The sequence below is a fragment of the Octodon degus genome, unplaced genomic scaffold (assembly GCF_000260255.1).
Source record: "Octodon degus isolate 3935 unplaced genomic scaffold, OctDeg1.0 scaffold00033, whole genome shotgun sequence".
Classification (NCBI taxonomy): Eukaryota; Metazoa; Chordata; class Mammalia; order Rodentia; family Octodontidae; genus Octodon; species Octodon degus.
In genome coordinates, this window is record NW_004524609.1 from 645,993 (window position 1) to 663,321 (window position 17,329).

Here is a 17,329-nt window from a genome sequence, read left to right on the forward strand (position 1 = left end):
TGGGCAAGAACCACAGAATAAGTCTGTGCAAGGGTAGGAGGGTCACTGGAAATCTGTGCCGCTCCCAAGCTGTGCAGAGAGGAGCAGGCCAGAGAAGCACATGACTGGTACAGCCCCAGGTCAGAACTTGCTCCTGGAGCCCCGGGGCAGCAACTTGTCCTCCCTCGCCCTACTTGCCCCCAAACCAGAGCCCTAGCTCTTTAGCCTTGCAGATAGCCCCAGTGTGGTTGTCCGTCCTCTCCCCACTCAGGCTGGAAGGGACACTACTTCTGGGCATCTCCAGGGTTCCTGTCTGTCCGTCTGTCTCTCTCTTTATGTCAGTCTGTCTGTCTCTCTCTCTCTTTCTGTCTCTGTCTCTCTATCTCTGTCTGTCTCTGTCTCTCTCTGTCTGTGTCTCTGTGTGTCTGTGTCTATGCCTGTCTCTGTCCCTGTCTGTCTCTGTCTGTCTGTCTGTCTTGACCCCCACCCCCTCCCTCTTGCTCTCTCCCTGCCTCCCTCTTTCTGTTGTATTGTACCCATGGATATTGGCTGTGACCCAGCTGTGCACGCTCCCTCGTAGTAGGCACAGGAGAGGTCCCTGTTTATCTGCAGGAAAGGTAGGAGTGGAGGGCAGACAGGAGTCACCCTGTGACCTGTCTTAAAGTGGGACAGGGACGCTGGAAAGTTTGAGGCAGGTGAGAGAACAGGAGACCATGGGCTTAGTCCCCACACCGGGCTCATAATCGCAGACAGCAGATGCCTCCTTGTAGGTTTTTTTTTTTTAATTTATTTTATTTGTGTGTGTGTGTGTGTGTGTGTGTGTGTGTGTGTGTGTGGCCAGCTCAGCCCACCAGGGGGCGGGCTGGCTGGCATGTGGTGCTGGGGGATTGAACCGCGGTCCCTGTGCTTTTGCTAAGCTTGTTCTAAGTAGGTGCTTTAGACCACTGAGCCATCTCACCAGCCCTCCTTGTAGGTTTCATCAGCAAATGAGACTTAAAATGCCACAAGCAGGAAATGGTCGCGTGGCCCTGCAGGCTTTCGGGTCCTATGGTACTCTGGTGCTGCTTGGTCAGCCAGCAAACTGGGCCGCAGAAGCCTTCCTGAAGGAGAGGCACAGTGTCCCCTGGTGAGGGCCCCGCAGTGGCTGGCCATCAGGAGCCCACCCCGACAGCAACTGGGCGCTGAGTGGGGGGCTCAGCCTCTGCTGCCCTGGCTTCCCTGACTGTGGGACCCGGGGGTCTTGGGTGAATGTGCAGGAAGTGGCTGCAGCAGGTGACTGACCCGAGGGGCAGAACTGCCGGGCCAAATGTCAACCGGGACTGTTTTCCTCCCCTTCCCGGGCCTGGCAGAATCAAAGCCAACTCCTACCAGGCCTCTCCTCCATCCCCGATTCCCCCACCACGCTCACATCCCCAGCAGAGGCTGCTTACACCTCCAGGAAGAAGTCTGCCTTCCCTCCTCCCACCCCGGGCAGGTTCGCTCCCTGGGGAGCCCTAACTGCACACTGTTCTGAAGTACCTTGGCCTTGTCACCCACTGCATGCCTTGCCTGTTGGTGCTCTTGGCCATCCCAGTGGAATCCAGATCTGTGGGCACAGAGGCCTCAGACCTGTGTTCATCTGTGGAGTGTCAAGGCTAAGGAGGTCGGGGCCTGGTGTGTCGCTGGGGTTTATGCTTGTTAGAGGAATGAACAAACAAATGAGTGAAAGAAGAAGGAAAAGAAAGAAAGAAAGAAAGAAAGAAAGAAAGAAAGAAAGAAAGAAAGAAAGAAAGGAAGGAAGGAAGGAAGGAAGGAAGAAAGAAAGAAAGAAAGAAAGAAAGAAAGAAAGAAAGAAAGAAAGAAAAAGAAAGAAAGAAAGAAAGAAAGAAAGAAAGAAAGAAAGAAAGAAAGAAAGAAAGAAAGAAAGAAAGAAAGAGCGGGCCACCTTCCTGTGCTGTACAGGAAAGGGACACCATGAGGGAAATCCTGGCTGTTCAGACCATCTGACAGGGTCCAAAAGGACTAAGGTCAGAGTGGAGGTGAGAGGTAGGGGTCGGGCAAGGCCCTGGAAGTGGGTGAGGGGAAGCAGGACAGAAGCCAGGGAGCAGGCAGTTGAAGCCCCACTTCAGGGAAGACAAGCACCACTCTGCTCGGAGCAGCTGAAGGCCCAGCTCCATGAGGAAGAGGGAGGAACTTGGGCCAGGCCCCTGACTGGAGGTGATGACGGCCCCTCCCTCTGGAGCCAGGGGCCATCTGGCCAGGACAGCGGGGCCACCACAGGCCTTGGCTCACCCCCAACACGAGCAGCCTCCCCATGGTCAACCTGCGTCAAGGCTGACCTGTGCCAGGCTACACCCCTGCCAGGCCCAAGTGGAAGCGCTGGACAGAGCCAGGCCCCTACCCTGCAAGCCTGAGGTCGTGTGCAGCCCGGAGCAGCTCTTTCCCAGACAGAGGTCAGCATGGCTCTGAGGATGCAGCCAGAACTCCCTGTGAAGGGCCAGCACCAGCCTCCAAGGGGAGGAGTCCCAGGAGGGCCTGGTGAGGAGGTCCCCCCTTCCCTCCTCACAAAGGCCTGACAGGGAGGTCAAGGCTGGGGCTGGGCCTTCTGTAACGAGCCCTCCGGAGAGCTGGGTGTGTGGTGTTCAGACTGCAGGACTGAAGTGCCTACCAGGGTCCCACGTCCTGGCCTTGGTGGATGGCAGCCCAGTGCATGGCGGGTATTAGGTACCCAGAGTGACCCTAGGTGGCCTCAGCTCCGCCTCTCACTGGGAAATTGGCCTAGCTCCCTGAGAGCCAGCCCCTTCCTGAGGGCAGCAGACACACTAACATGGGAAACCTCCCTCGGAGCTGCCCAGGGCCTGCCGCGCCTCAGCGCTACGCTGGGGGCAGGCCCTCCCTCTACCTCCAAACCTCTCCCCACATGGCATCTCCCAGAGACCATGGCCTCACGCCTCCTGCCCAAAGCTCTTCTGGGCCTCTTTCCCAGGTAGCCAAGCTAAGACCAAGAAGAGTGCCTGTTGGGTTGAAGGGGTCCCTGCACACGCCCTACAACCTCCCAGCTTCTCTGCCCAGGGGAAGCGGTGCAGGCAGGGCCGGGGCAGGAGCTAGGCCCTTCTCTGCCCTGTGCAGATGCTCAGCAGCCATGCTGCCTAGTCACAGACAGGTTCAGGCAAGGACTTTGGGTCAAAGTAGCAGCCTTAGACACTCAGCCCCAGATGCCCCACGCAGCTGCAGGTTGGGGTGGGGAAAGGGGCTGCACCTTCGGACGCTGCAGATGCCTGCTCCAGCTGCGGGTGTGAGCGGCAGGCCTGTGGTGGGGCCAGGCTCCTTTGTGACTGAGGGATGTATTTTCTCACCCCTGGCTGAATACTTCAGAGTCTGGCCTTTATCTCTGGTCTTAGCCAGGCCAGGTGTTGAGGGAAAGAGACCAATATGCCGGCTGGGACTGCCGCAGCCTCTCACTCTGCATGCACCCCAGCTGGAGACCACCTAGTACCCCCTCCTCCTGCAGACCCCAGCCTTGGCGCCTGCTGCACGCCTTTGGCCAATCCCAGCCTGGCCCAGGAGCGAGTCAACATCACTAGTTCTGCAACCAGCACCGCCCTCCCTGCATTCCAGAACGCTCTGGCCCTGTGGCAAAGGCTCTTATTTTATTCATCCTGCATCAGGCCTAGCGCATGACAATTAAACACGTGTGGGATAAATGTATGTCCCCTCTGCAACTCTGAAGGCACAACACGTGCAGCTCCACAAGAAAAAGGGGGCACTCGGGCCAGGACACACTGCCTCCCTGGGGGTGTGTTAAGTGTTAAGCAGCCCTGGGGGAGGACCTGAGCCCCCTGCCTGGCACAGTCAAGACCTAGAAATCTTGTGCTGCAGCTGTCACTGCTATGCTCTCGGTGGCCTGGGGTCCCGCGCTCCCGCCCAGGGGTCTCCTCTGAGCCATGCTCCCTGTCCCGCTTGGCTGAGGCACCCAGAGCAAGCAGCCAAGGTGCACAAACTGATGCACACACTGAAATGTACACTGCACACCTGTGTGAATGCCCAGGTGCATGCCTATCCTGCACACGCCCCGCACCTGCAGACCTGTCTGTGCACCTGTGCCCGACTGTTGCACATCCCTTTGTGCACAGCATGCACACGAGTCCTGACCTGTGCCTACCACGCCTCTCTGGACCATGAGAGTGGGCGGCCAGGTCCCTTTCCCAGGCTCACCGCTTTTCCCAGCAAGCAGGTGGGGCTCAGATCCCACTTCAGGAAAGGACTGGCTGCCTAGCTGAGGGATGCGGGGGTGGCAGCCTCCTTCAGAGTCCCTTTCTGTTTTCTTGCCCCTTTACACTTTGAGGGTGATGACACGGGAGGTGCCGCTAAGACGGCACTCAGGCTGGTCACCTCTGCTCAGTACTGCTTCTCAATGGGGAGGGTCCTTGCTTGTACCCCTCGGGGCTAGTGAGGCCTGGCTCTGACCTCAGTGCCCTGCTGCGATCCACTCCCCACCAACTCATCACCACCTGTGCTGCTGCAGGGCCAGGCCTGGGACAGGAGAGACCTGGGGTGGGGCCAGGGCAGAGCAGACCCCTCGAGGCCAAGCCAGAGCCCAGGCAGACCAGACCACAATGGGGCCAGTTTGCACTCAGGCACCCAGCACTTATCTCTCTTTTTTCGTATTTTAGGGAAGGGTCTACAGGGTGTTCAGGGTCTCACTACTAGATTGGGCTCGTAGTGATCCACCTGTTTGTAGCCTCCCAAGAGCTGGGATTACAGGCGCACACCACGGCACCCAGTCTCAATTGCCGTCTCAGCGTACCCCAGGGGCAGGCCCAGGGATCAAACCCCTGGACCCTGCAACTGCTTGCAGGCACTTTAATCCTCTGAGCTATTTGGCCAGCCCTCTCTTTAGAATCTTTATTTCATCCAGTAGAAGGTTTGATGCTGGCGCTTCTGAATTTCTGAGGCTGTGAGAAGCAGCGAGGACTTATGGAATGAGTTCTAGTCCATGGCTGGGAAAGGAAAGCCCAGAGAAGGCCAAGATCTTCCCAACACCACACAGCAATAGAACAGAACAGAGCAGAACTCTCGACTCCTCCCTCCCAGACCAGCAGCTTGGAGCAGCTCTGGTCCCCAATCTGCCCTCCATCCACGCACCTCTGAAAACACACTGGCCTTGAGAAGACTCGAGTCCACTCTCCCTCACTCCATTCCCTCGGTGAGTTTAGCTCCCAGCTCTAGCAGGAGAATCTGCACCACTTGATCATGAAGGTGTGAGTCCCCGGCTGAGGGCAGAGACAGCTGGATTCTGAATCCCCAGGACCGGGCTTGCACTTGCTGCGTGACGCCAACAAGGGCCACCGTTCGTGTGTGCCTCAGGCTCCTTCTCTGTGACGTGGCTGCCAAGGCTTACTGGGGCTGGTGCGAGGATTAAATGCGTATGAAAGAATTGAGCCAGCTGCATTTTGCTGAGCACTTTTCTAACACCGCCGCAAGTACTGCCACATGCCATTATGCCGCAGCTTAGGGCAGGAGGCCCTAGGCAGCCCCTGGCATCCTCCAGGACCATGGTCCCCAGAGTCCCTAGGCAGCAGGTGCCCTCTTCCTCTGCTCTCCTCTGCCCATGCCCAGTGAGGTGTTGCGGGTGAGTGTAAGGTGGTGAGCAAGGGGTCGTGGCCGACCCAGGGAGCAGGGTCCGTGTAGGTATACCTGGCCCACCCAACACTGCCTTTTCCTGCAGTTGGGACTCTTGCGTGCTCCTGTGCTGCCACCTGCTGGTCAGAAAGAAGAGTGCAGGCACGCGCGCTCCGTCCGGCAAAGCCTTGCCAGCCCCGAGGCATTTACACAGACCTGTGATAGAACCCGAGCTAGCAGGGCTCAGGAGCCTGCGACGGGCGGGATTAACCTTTAGAACCTGTGTGAGGATCTTGGGGAGACCTAAAGGGAGTAGTTCACGTGTTACGAGAGGAAGCAGTCCCGCCGAGGGATCCTAACCCTCCCGCGGGCTGGGCCAGGCCCTAGCCCGCTCTGACCCTGGCTCCGACTCCCGCTCCACGTGCCTCCTCCCCAGGACGGTTCTGGAAGGTCGCTGCTAATCTTATTTATGCCCACCTGCCCCCCATGGTTGCTCTTCAGATGCTCCCTTTAGCTTCACAGTGGCTCCTCCCTCCGGCCTCCAGGAATCTCCTCTGAGCTCTCTGGGGTTTGAAGTCCGGGTCCCCAGCCTGACTCCTACATTGCTGGGGTGACGGTAGAGGGTCAGAGGACCCACACAGGAAGCTGGGCATGCCAGTGGGTGGCTGCGTGGCGGGTGGCTGTGGTGGCAGCTGCTAACATTCTGAGGTGTTGGGCTGGGAAACCACTTTTAAGTAGTTTTCCTCAGCCTCTTAATGATAGGCAGAAAACACTGGCAAGAAGAAGTTGCGAATAGTGGTGCTGGCGGAGCCCCCAGAGGCCTTCCAGAGCTCTCTGGAACTATCAGAGAGGGAAAGCGGCCTGCTTGAGGACACACAGCAACTAGCAGCACGGCCACGGCCAGCAGGAACCTGGACACGAGCACAGGAGACTTCCCGGCGTGCGAATGGCTGCCTTTTGCAGGGTGCTTCATGAAGTCCCCAGCTCCCCGCATACAGGGGCTTCTTAAGGCAGGAAGCCCTGCTTTAAGAGAAAAATCCCAGCTCTCGTTTATGCTGCGCCCAGGCGCGGCCCGCCTCTGCCGTCGCATCTGACCCAGGCACTAGTGTGTTTGGGCAGGAAAGGCCCGATCCTGAGGCTTCCTCAGCACGGCCCAGGCCCTCTTCTCAGCCACCCTGAGAAGGCCAGGAGCATGGATCAGGGTCCGGCCTCTGCCTGCCCGCCTGCCCGAGGACCACTGCGATGGACTGAGTGACGCCCGCCCTCGGCATAGCTCCGCATCCCGAGCACTGCGACTGGCGCCTTATGTGAAGGGGGTGAGTGACAGACCTCGAGGTGGGGAGAGGGGCTGGGGCGACGCAGCCAGAGGCTAGCAGGCAAGGGCTAGGGAATGAGTTCTGCCCAGGGGCTCCCAAGGGAGCAGAACCCCGCAGAGACCTTGGCCTCAGCCCAACGACACCGCACTGCTTCCATAGGCCCAGGGAGAGAGCTCAGCGGTCTAAGCGCCTGCCCGGCAAGCTCAAGGTCCCAAGTTTGATCCCTGGTACCGCATGCTGTGCCAGCCCGGGAACCTTGGGTGCACTATGCTGGCCCCGAAACCCGGCATGGTGGCACATGCCTGTAATCCCAGCGCTGGGGAGGTTGAGACAGGGGGATCACTATGAGTCTGAACTGTACTACTTTCAGGTTCTGACCTCCAGAACTGTGAAATGAGTCTGTGGTTTTCAGCTGAGCTTGTGGGCATTTATCACAGTAGCCATGAGAAAGGAGCAGCCGCTCAGCCAACATCCACAGCCCAGGCTGCCTGTGGGCCCAGCATTGCACCTGACAGTTACAATGGTGCCTTGGTTCATGAACCGAATTCAACCCAGGATTCTGGTCGCAAACAAAATTGGGCAAGAACCAAATCAAATTTCCTGCTAAGGTCAGCATGGTCAGTAACCACTGGATCTGACATGGTTCTCATCTAACTCGATTTACAGCCGGAATCGTGGAGAAAATTAAGGTCATGGGCTGAGGCACCACTGTAAATGTCCGCGGAGCAGAGAATAGGAGACAAAATGGTGGTGCCTCCCCTGCCCACCAAAGGTTCCTTCTCCCCACCCTCCTTGTCTGACAGGGTCTCACCAGGTAGCTCAGACCAGCCTGAACTCACCGTGTAGCCCAGGCTGGCCTCAGGCTCTCAGCGCTCCTCCTGCCTCAGCCTCCCAAGTGCTGGGATTATGGGTGTGCACCACCCCGCCTGGCTAAGGGTTCCTCTCTGCTTGGGAGAGGTGGGCACAGGGCAGCAGGCATTGAAAGGAAAACTGGAGTTGGTTACTGTGGTCTGCGTGACCAGCCTCAGTGGGCGCAATAGGGTTAATTGTATTTTAGAGGAAAATGTAGACAGGTAAGAAAGACTATAGTGACTAAACTTGATTTATGTCCACCTGCTCGTTTTTCCCATGCATTGGAGGTTTTTGTTCTTCTTGTTATTTTTCTTTTAGAAGCTGTGCCAGGGTATTTCTCAACCTCTGGGGGAATGGCAGAGTGGTAAACAACAGTAACAACAACCCAGCTTCTCCGAGTGTTGGACTGTACCCTGGGAACTAACAACCTGGGATGGGGAAGAGAAGTAGAGCCCCGGATCTCTCTCTCTCTGTCTCTCTGTCTCTCTCTGTCTCTCTGTCTCTCTCTGTCTGTCTCTCTCTGTCTCTGTCTCTCTCTGTCTCTGTCTCTCTCTGTCTATCTCTCTGTCTCTCTCTGTCTCTGTCTCTCTCTGTCTCTCTGTCTCTTTCTCTGTCTCTCTGTCTCTCTCTCTGTCTCTGTCTCTCTGTCTCTCTCTGTCTCTCTCTGTCTCTCTCTCTGTCTCTCTGTCTCTCTCTGTCTCTCTCTGTCTCTCTCTGTCTCTGTCTCTCTCTGTCTCTGTTTCTCTCTCTCTCTCTCTCTCTCTCTCTCTCTCTCTCTCTCTCTCTCGTCTTGCTAGGTAGCTCAGGCTGGCCTTGAACTCACTGTGTGTCCAGGCTGGCCTCCAACTCAAGGCGACCCTCCAGCCTCAGCCTCCCCGGTGCTGGGATAAGCATGTGCCACATGCCCAGCAAACTTGTACTTTCTCCCCAGCTCTGGCTCCTGGTGCAAAATGTGGAATTCTGCACCCATGTGAGTCCTTCGCAGGGGACAGTGCGTGGCTCCAGGCCAAGCACCCTCCGTATCCCCGAGAGAGCCTGGCTGGGCGCTATTCAGGGAAGGGCTGATCATTTAGACCCAGGACTCAGCAGCCACACACAGCTGCAGTTCAGGGCTCTTTCCCACCACCACAGAGGCTGGGAAAGAGCGCAGGAGGCAAGCTGGGCAGTGGGGCTGGAGAGCCCTTGCAGCAGTTGGAGCTGGAGGACACGCGGCCCCCACAGCCAGGCCAGCACCGGCCTGAGTTGCTCTGAATGGAAGCCCTGGCTTGGTGTCCCTGCGCTGGCCTGCCGCCTCCTGGAGCCTGCACCCAGGGTCTGACTGCTCCCCTTACCCACTAGCAAGGGCGGGGATGTGACTTGGACGCTGTCCCCACCATCGTAGGCTCCAGCAGAAAAGTCAAATGTTGTACATCACAGGGCAATTGGTTGTCTGTTCCTTTGTGACAGTGCTCATTGCTTTTAGTTTTGCTTTTCTTTCTCTTTTTTATCCTTTGCTTTCTTCCGTTCTTCTTCACCCATCTACTGGGGCTTCGGGACGCTTCCTTTTTGTCCTTCTTCCTTGCTTCTCCTTTTCTTACTTCTTTCTTTTCCTCGATTCCATTTCGTTTTCCTCCCTTTGATTTTTTTCTCTTACTTTTTACTCCTCATGCCATTTCCTTTTTGCTTTTCTTTCAACTTCTATTTCTCATCAGTTTTTTTCTCTTACCTTTACCTTACTCCGTGAGCATCTCCCCACTCTGCAGCGGGTCTTTGACCCCCTATGCCATCACCCCGTATGCCATCACCTCCTATGCCATCACCCCCTATGCCATTATCCCCTATGCTGTCACCCCCATGCCATCACCCCCTATGCCATCAACCCATATGCCATCACCCCCTATGCCCTCATCCCCTATGCCATCACCCACTACGCCCTCATCCCCTATGCCATCACCCGCTATGCCCTCATCCCCTATGCCATCACCTCCTACACCCTCATCCCCTATGCTGTCACCCCCTATGCCATCACCCCCTATGCCATCACCCCCTACGCCCTCATCCCCTATGCCGTCACCCCCATGCCATCACCCCCTACACCCTCATCCCCTACACCATCACACCCCCAGAGAGCACTTCTGCCCTCTGTCATACCCCTCTGCTGAGGCCTTCAACGCCTCCTGCATGGAGCATCTGCGCTGCACCTGGCCTTCCAGGCATCCGTGCTCACCTTCCCTTCCAGTCATCCTGGCCTCTATGAGCCCCGTGAATCTGCAGGAAGGTCTCTCTCCACTCTCTGCCCTGCTCCACACGCACCAAGATGTCCCTGGTTCCTGCTCTGACAGTAGGCTAGGCATTGGCCCTGTCTGTGGTCCTGGAGCTGAACTTAACCGAGACACGGTTTCTTACTGAGTCTCTCAAGGTGAGGATGGGCAGGAAGGCGCACACATGCATTCTCATTAAGGCTCTTCAGGCCTCAGAGTAAAAACTCCCTCAAAGGATCTCGGGTGAAAAGAGCCAATACAGGGATGTAGACAAGAGCAGACAGCCTGACTGGGGCTCGTGGGAACTGGTAACTGGATTCTCCCTGCCTGCCTCTCCACACTGCAGTCTCTGGGCCTCCACTGCCCCTCTGCCCTCGCTGAGCTGGTGGCCTCTGCTCACCTGTTCATCCTGGGTGCATGGTAGCACTGGCCCCAGTTCTACAGCCACCACAATGACAGTGCGGTCTATTCAGCCACCACTGAGAATCTGGAGATTCTCCCTGCTTAGACTGACCTTTGGTCCTGTCCTGTCCTGTTCTGTCCTTGGCTATGGGTGAGCCCCTGGCCTGTGGCCCCAGGCATCCTTGCCACAGTTCCATTGGCTGTGGCAGGAGGCATGCGGAGAGGAGCAGGGCAACTGGACGTTGGCTCTGCCTGACCGTGGTCTGCACTGGATCAGGATCCCTGGGAGAGGTGTGGACACATTAAAGTTTCAGCAGCACAGCTCTGCAGAGATCAGTTCTCAGAAAGTGGTCCCCAATCCAGCAAACTCAGCATCACCGAGAGCTTGCTGGAAGGGCACCCTTTGAGACTCCGCCCCAGCCGTTTCTGGGCATGAGGCTCCGCTATTGATTTCCATGTCCTTCAGTAGACGAGGAAGCCTGGGCCCAGGAAGAACCACAGCACCTCTCTGCCAGTGTCCCCACCCTACAGTAGGCCTTCCCTCGAGTGCAGGCAAAAGATCTGAGTACAAACTGAAGGATTCCACAGATATAATGAAGTCCTTAGTCAGTTGAGCACAACTTAAACAAGCCAGTGATTGTCCCAGGTAGGCCTCATAACCAAGTGTGCTCTTCAGAGACAGGGTCAAGGTTAAAGATGGTGGACACTGGAGAGGCTCCCTTGTGGCAGCAGCGGTGAAGCAGATCACCATGCTGGGCAAGGGCCCACAGAGAAAGCGGAGCGCGACCTCCAGGCAACAGCAGGACGGTGCGCCCTCACTCCTACAGCCACAGGAGCTGAATTCTTCTGTCAACCTGACTGAGCCTCCGGAGAGCCCAGTCCCAGCTGACTTCCATGTCAGCCTGGTGGGGTCCTGGGTGCTCACCAGCCAAGCAGCGCGGCCATAGATGTGTTCCGAGTAATTGCTCTGCGGCAAGAGAACCCTGACAAGTGTGGCTACACTCAGATGTGGCTTTACAAAAGCAGGAGTAGGGGGGATCAGGTCCAGTTGGCTGGGGCCGTCCTGGGGTGGGGAGCAGCTGAGTGCTTGTGCAAGCAAACAAAGCCCCAGGGGTCATCACCAGGCCAAAGGGGCGGGCTCACCAGTGTGGCAGGGGAGCCCTCCTGCCCATTTCTCAGTCTGAGTCCTTGTGGTCACCACGTCAGCCTCCAGCACAAGAGCGACAGGGAGGGTCGTGTCTGCCTCTTACCGCGTGCAGGGTCTTGGTCACCCTTTGATGACTGGTGATTTTCATCCCATTTGCAAGGCGTGGGCGCTGGATGAGAAGCAGGTGGTGACCTACACTGTACACAGTGTGATGAACGCTGCTGCGTAACAAAAGGACCCGAACACAGCCGCCTAAGCCAGCGCTGCACGTTTCTCATCTCACAGGTTCTGAGGGGAGAACCACACAGGCGGGTGGTTCACACTTTAGCCCAGAAAGAAAGATACGAAGAGCCCAGGTGGCGAGACATAATGCCCGCGTCCCGGGGCAGAGACTGGGATGTCCGAGGCAGGCTGGCACTTTCTCTGGACTCTGACTTTTGCTGCCGTGTCTTTGGTAATCTCACCTTTTCGATTCTGATTTCTTTCTGAGGTGTCCTTGCTGGCCTTGGACAAATCGTAGATCCAGCTCTCGCACTCCTTGTGTCCTTCGCACCATGCTGCCTACCCAACTGTGTTAGTTGATACATTGTGTCAACTTGGCTGAATCAGCTCCCAGCTCTCAGCATGGGGGCCTAGCTCTGCAGGTGGGCAGGGCCCAGGAACTGAGAAAGGCAGGAAGCCTCCCTGCCTGGTTTCCTGCCACCTGCCCCACTTCCGCGGAGAAGTCCCAGTCTTCAGAGGAGCTTGACCTTGCAGCCTCGCTACTTTGGAGGAGCTCCGGATCTTCACTGTGGAGGGCCAGTCTTCGCAGTCAGCACAGAAGGAAGAGAGAGGCTTGATGGACGCCGCTGCAGCTGCTGCTCCTCCTCAGCTCTTCGTTGTTTTCTGTCTTATGATCTGCTGTTGTTTGTCTTGGAGCCTGCAGAATATGGACTGAACCCTCCAGTAACTGTGAGCTAAATAAACCTTTCCTTCCTTCATTTTGAGTGTCGGGAATTTGTCCCAACAACCAGTAAAAAGTAACCAAGACACCAGCCCTCCCACAAGGCTGCCAGAGGGTCGGGCTGGCTCAGAAGCAAGAGGTGGTGGGAAGTCGCACTGTCACTTGGTGCAGGCCGGCGAATGAGCCAGGTTTGGTTGTTAGATTATATGTTTGGCCAGGACCTTACCTGCTAGCCTGAGATCTACCTTAAACCATTTAGGTCAAAGGTCTGATGTGGAGCTGGGGAGAGGAGAGGCAGAGACTGCAGAAGACACACCTGCCTCTCCCTACCGCTTGGGGCAAGCCCCTGCCGTGTGGGACCCTACCTTAGTCCATTCGAGCTGCAACACCAGAGCGCACAGACTGGGTGGCTGACAGACGTGTTTCTCTCAGTTCTGGAAGCTGAGAGCCCACTGTCAAGGCACCGGCGGATTCAGATTCGGTGTCTAACAAAACCTGGCTCATACGTGGCCATCCTTTTGCTATAACCCCACGTGGTGGAAGAGGTGAGCAAGTTCTCTGGAGCATCTTTTACAAGGGCACTAATCTCACTCAGCCTCAAGAAATCTCCTTGAAAGGCCCCACCTTCTAATACTGTCACCCTGGAGGTTGGGTTAGGAGGGAGGGGGCACAAACACTCAGTCCATGCCATAAAATTCCCCAGTCAGACAGTGACTCTGTGGGTTAGGATGTTGCCTGAGAATAGAGTGATGGGGTAGAAGAAAATGTCCCCGGCCTCACCCCAGGGCTTAGAATGAATCCCACCCATCCTCCTGCCCGCCACCTTCCAGGCCAGTGTCCAGCTACCCTCCAGGTGAAGGGCCAGCGCTGCCCACCACCGTCACCTAGAGGCAACAAAGCAAAGGCCACAAACTGCTCCGCATCAGTAACAGCACTGCTCAGCATCTCAGCTTCTTTCGCTCTTGCTTGCATTTGGACAACAGAGCAGCTGGCGACTCCCTGCCTGCGAGAACCTGAGCTTCACTGTCCTGGTTGGTTCCTACCTCTGCTGGTTTCCTCTGGTTACTGTAACAGACTGGCGGCTTGAAACAGCCAAAGTGTACTTTCTCACTGTCTGAAGGTCAGGTGCCAGAGGGACCGCGGCCCTGGCAGGCTCCAGGTACACTCCTGCTCTCCGGTGACACCAGGCACTCTGTGGTTGTGGCCATACAACCCTAATGTCACCTCTACCTGCATAAAGCCTCCCCCTTTCTCTGTGTGTCTCGAACTCCGTCTGCTAATCTCTTTCTGTTTCTCATGAGGACACTTGTCATGGACTTAAGGCCTACCAGGCTGCAGAGGATGATCTCATTCTGAGGTTCTTAACTATCTGCAAAAACCCTTTTTCCAAATAAGGTCACACTCACAGGTTCCAGGTGGACCTGGGGGTGTATGACCATTCAGTCCAGTGCATCCCCCTCCCCACTAAATGCGCTGCGACTCACTATGGACAAATGAACTACAGATGGCAAGACCTTTGGTTATCTCTGTGTTAGAGCCAGAGAGAGACAATCTCAGAGAAGCCCGGCCAGCCTCCTGGTCTCAGGGGAATAATGCTTACATGTGACCAGGGCAGCTGCTAAGTGCCACCTGCACACCCCTGCCCACCATCTCTTGTCTGCGGAGCTCCTGCTGGAGGCTGAGAGGATGCCCTGGGGGAGTGGAGACTCTTGGATGCCAACCCAAGATGCCAGATCCTGTTGGAGCGCAACCTGATCTAGGGCCCTGGGCTGTGTGCACCTCCTTCTACAGCTTCCGTTCTGCCAGGGTAGAGGGTTTTACAATTGTCAGGACAGCAATTAGGGAGGAGACCATGAGCCAAATGGTGCATTCTCGGGCTCAAGCCGCCGGAGCTCTGTGCAGCCGCCTCCGTGCTAGAGGAAATGAATTTCCAAGCTGCGTCCACCTGCCCAGCTTCTAGAGTCCTTAGCTCAGCACCAGGTGAAGTAAGAGCTGAGGGCTTGGCTGCCCCTGCTTGAGGGGTGCTGGTGACACCCTGGCCTGGGTGGAAGGCAGCGGTGTCGAGGAGAGCTGCAGACAAAGCGCTGGTGGCAGAGACAGGTAATTAGATTAGAGATTAGACAGGTAATTAGATTAGAGCTGGGGTTTTCCCAAGTGCAGCCATTAATTTTTTAACTGCATGAATTTGGAAGACTTTTTTTTTCTCCGTATGCCAGAAATCAAACTCAGGACCTTGCACTTGGCAGGCAGGCACTGTGCCCCTGAGCTGTCTCCTTGTAACTGGAAGACTTTAAAGAACCTCCATAAAACATTAAAAAGACAAATAATCCAAGGGGGGGTAAACAGGCAAAGAATTTGAGTAGACACTTTGCAGAAGAAATGCAGATGGTCAAAGAGCATAAGAAAAGATGTTCAATCTCTCTAGCAATTAGAGAAACGAAACAGAATTTAAAACAAACTGATGACATCTGACTAAAATCTGTTGTCAGTGGCATGGTACTGAAGCATAGATAAAAAAGGGATGTGGCAGGATGGCTACACGGCTGTCACCCTCCCGAGGCCCTAGCACCATGACCTAGGACCACAAGGACCTCCGCGCAGAGGGAAAATTAAACGCCCGTGTGTGAGCACTGGAGTTGGAAAGGCAACGCTACCCTCTGCGCCTCCCTAACTGCACACATGGAGCCCTCGCTGGGGAAAGAGACCAAGCGCCCAAGATGCTCCAAAGCTCTCAGGAGCGGTTTGGGCTCCCGAGGAAGTCAGGTTGCTGTTGTCCACTGCAGAAGACACCAGAAGGGAAAGCTAAGGAGCAACTGGGCAACGAGTAGGCTGCCCGCCAGCCCGAGGCTGCTGCCTGCACGAGACCAGATGCCGGCTGCTTGCCACGCCCGGTGGAGCCCAGGAGAGCCCGATGCACTCCCCAGAGCTTCGGAGGTGGGCGAGGAGGAGGAACCGCGGTGCGGCCCCAAGTCAGTCGCGGTGCCGCCCGATTGGGCCTGGCTGGTGCCCACGGCTGACAAGACCACCCCCTTAGGAAGAGAAATGCTAGAAAGCTTGCTTGAGCGGTGTTTCTACATGCCCCGGATGACTGCCCTGGCAGGACAGATCATTCAGTGCCATGTCACCGCACACAGTACAATCCCAAAGTCAGCCTGGGGACCCCGGTAAGGCTCCAAAAAGTGGGGTCTGCACCAATGAAGATATTCGAGTTGATCTCACAAAACTGCCCGTACATGGGGGTTTTTGCTACCTCTTGGCCATAGTTTGCACCTGTCCCAACAGGATAGAAGCTTTCCCTTGTTAGACTAAAAAGGCCCAAGAAGTGGCCCATGAGCATGGCGTCTGACATGGGCCAACCCTTGTGGCTTCAGTGGTCCAGAAGTGGCACAAGCTTTGGGAATTAATTGGAATTTGCAATGGAAAAGGAAGAGAGAATCAATAGGAGACCCTAAAGACAGGGCTGGTGAGCTTTGCCAGGAAACGAGGCTTGCACAGGCTCAGGTCTTACCTACTGCACTCCTACAAGCGTGATGCACCCTGACATGAGTGCAGGCTGCTCGCCCTTTGAGGTCTTATTTGTAAGGCCCCCACTGGTTTTGAAAGGATGGGTACATCCAATTGGGATAGGGGAACTGACCCCAGAAAAACAGCCAACAGAGCTGGGAGAAACCTCCCAGTAGCTGCTTGGGCACCAGAAAGAAGCCCTACTAGCAGATCTGGCCCCTTCCACCAAAGAGACAGGCCCAAGGAATCACTCAGGGCCCTAACTGTAACCATCAGTAGTAACTGAAATGACCACCCATGGAGGACATGTTAAATGATAATATATCCAACCGTGAGATACTATTCAACAAGTAAAAAGAATGCAATGCACCAAAATGAAAATGTTTCCAAAACAAAATGTGAGCTGTAAGCCAGGCTTGGTGTCGTGTGCCTGTGGTCCCTGCTCTTCAAGAGGCTGTGGCAGGAGGACGGCTCGAGTCCAGGAGTTCACAGCCAGCCAGCTCAACATAGATAACGTAAAGGAAAAGAGAAAGGTAAATCATAAAGCTATATATACACTATGATCTTGATGATGGAAAGGAAAACCACAAATAAAGTCATGTGTTCCCACATGTATATCACACGTCTACACACTGATCGGAACAGGGAAGACGTGCTCCCGCTGGCCAGATGAGTCCCTCTGGAAAGGACAGTGGGCTGGAGACTGGAGCAGGCAGGGTTGGGGAGCAGGTGACAGAGGGGACCTCGGCCTCTCTGTATTCCTCAGATTTTTAATGAAGCATTCAAGTATTCCTTGTGTGGGTTTTTTAATATATTGGAAATGCTTGTAAATCGCTGCTAGCCTTCTCTGACCTGCAGTTTGCTGTCTTTGAATGAAAGAGCTGGGTCAGGGCTCTCCAGACCGTGTCTAGCTCTGCCCTGTGAGCGTTTCCCTGCTCAGGCTCCGTGACAGCACAACGGCCAGGCTGAGGTCGCTTTGCTCTCAAGCCCCAGTCCGTGCCCGACCTGGGGCCTCTGCCTTGCTGCCCCTCAGCCAGCGAGCTCATTCCCACTAGTGGCCTCCTCATCATCATCCGAGCTCACCTTAAAGGTCACCTCTGTGGGGAGCCTCCTGACTGCCCTGTGTAAAGGGAAGTGGGAGAGAAATCCAGAGTGAGCCCACACGTGGCCTTGCTGGGAGTTGGGGTGCAGCCTCAGGAGGGCTTAAGTGCGTGAGTGGCATCCTGGGAAGCCAAGGCAGGAATACCACCGAAAGTGTGAGGCTTACCTGGGCTACAAAGCAAGACTCTGTCTCAAAAACAAACAAACCCAAGTCTGAGCCCAGCCTGGGTGACGTAGGCAGACT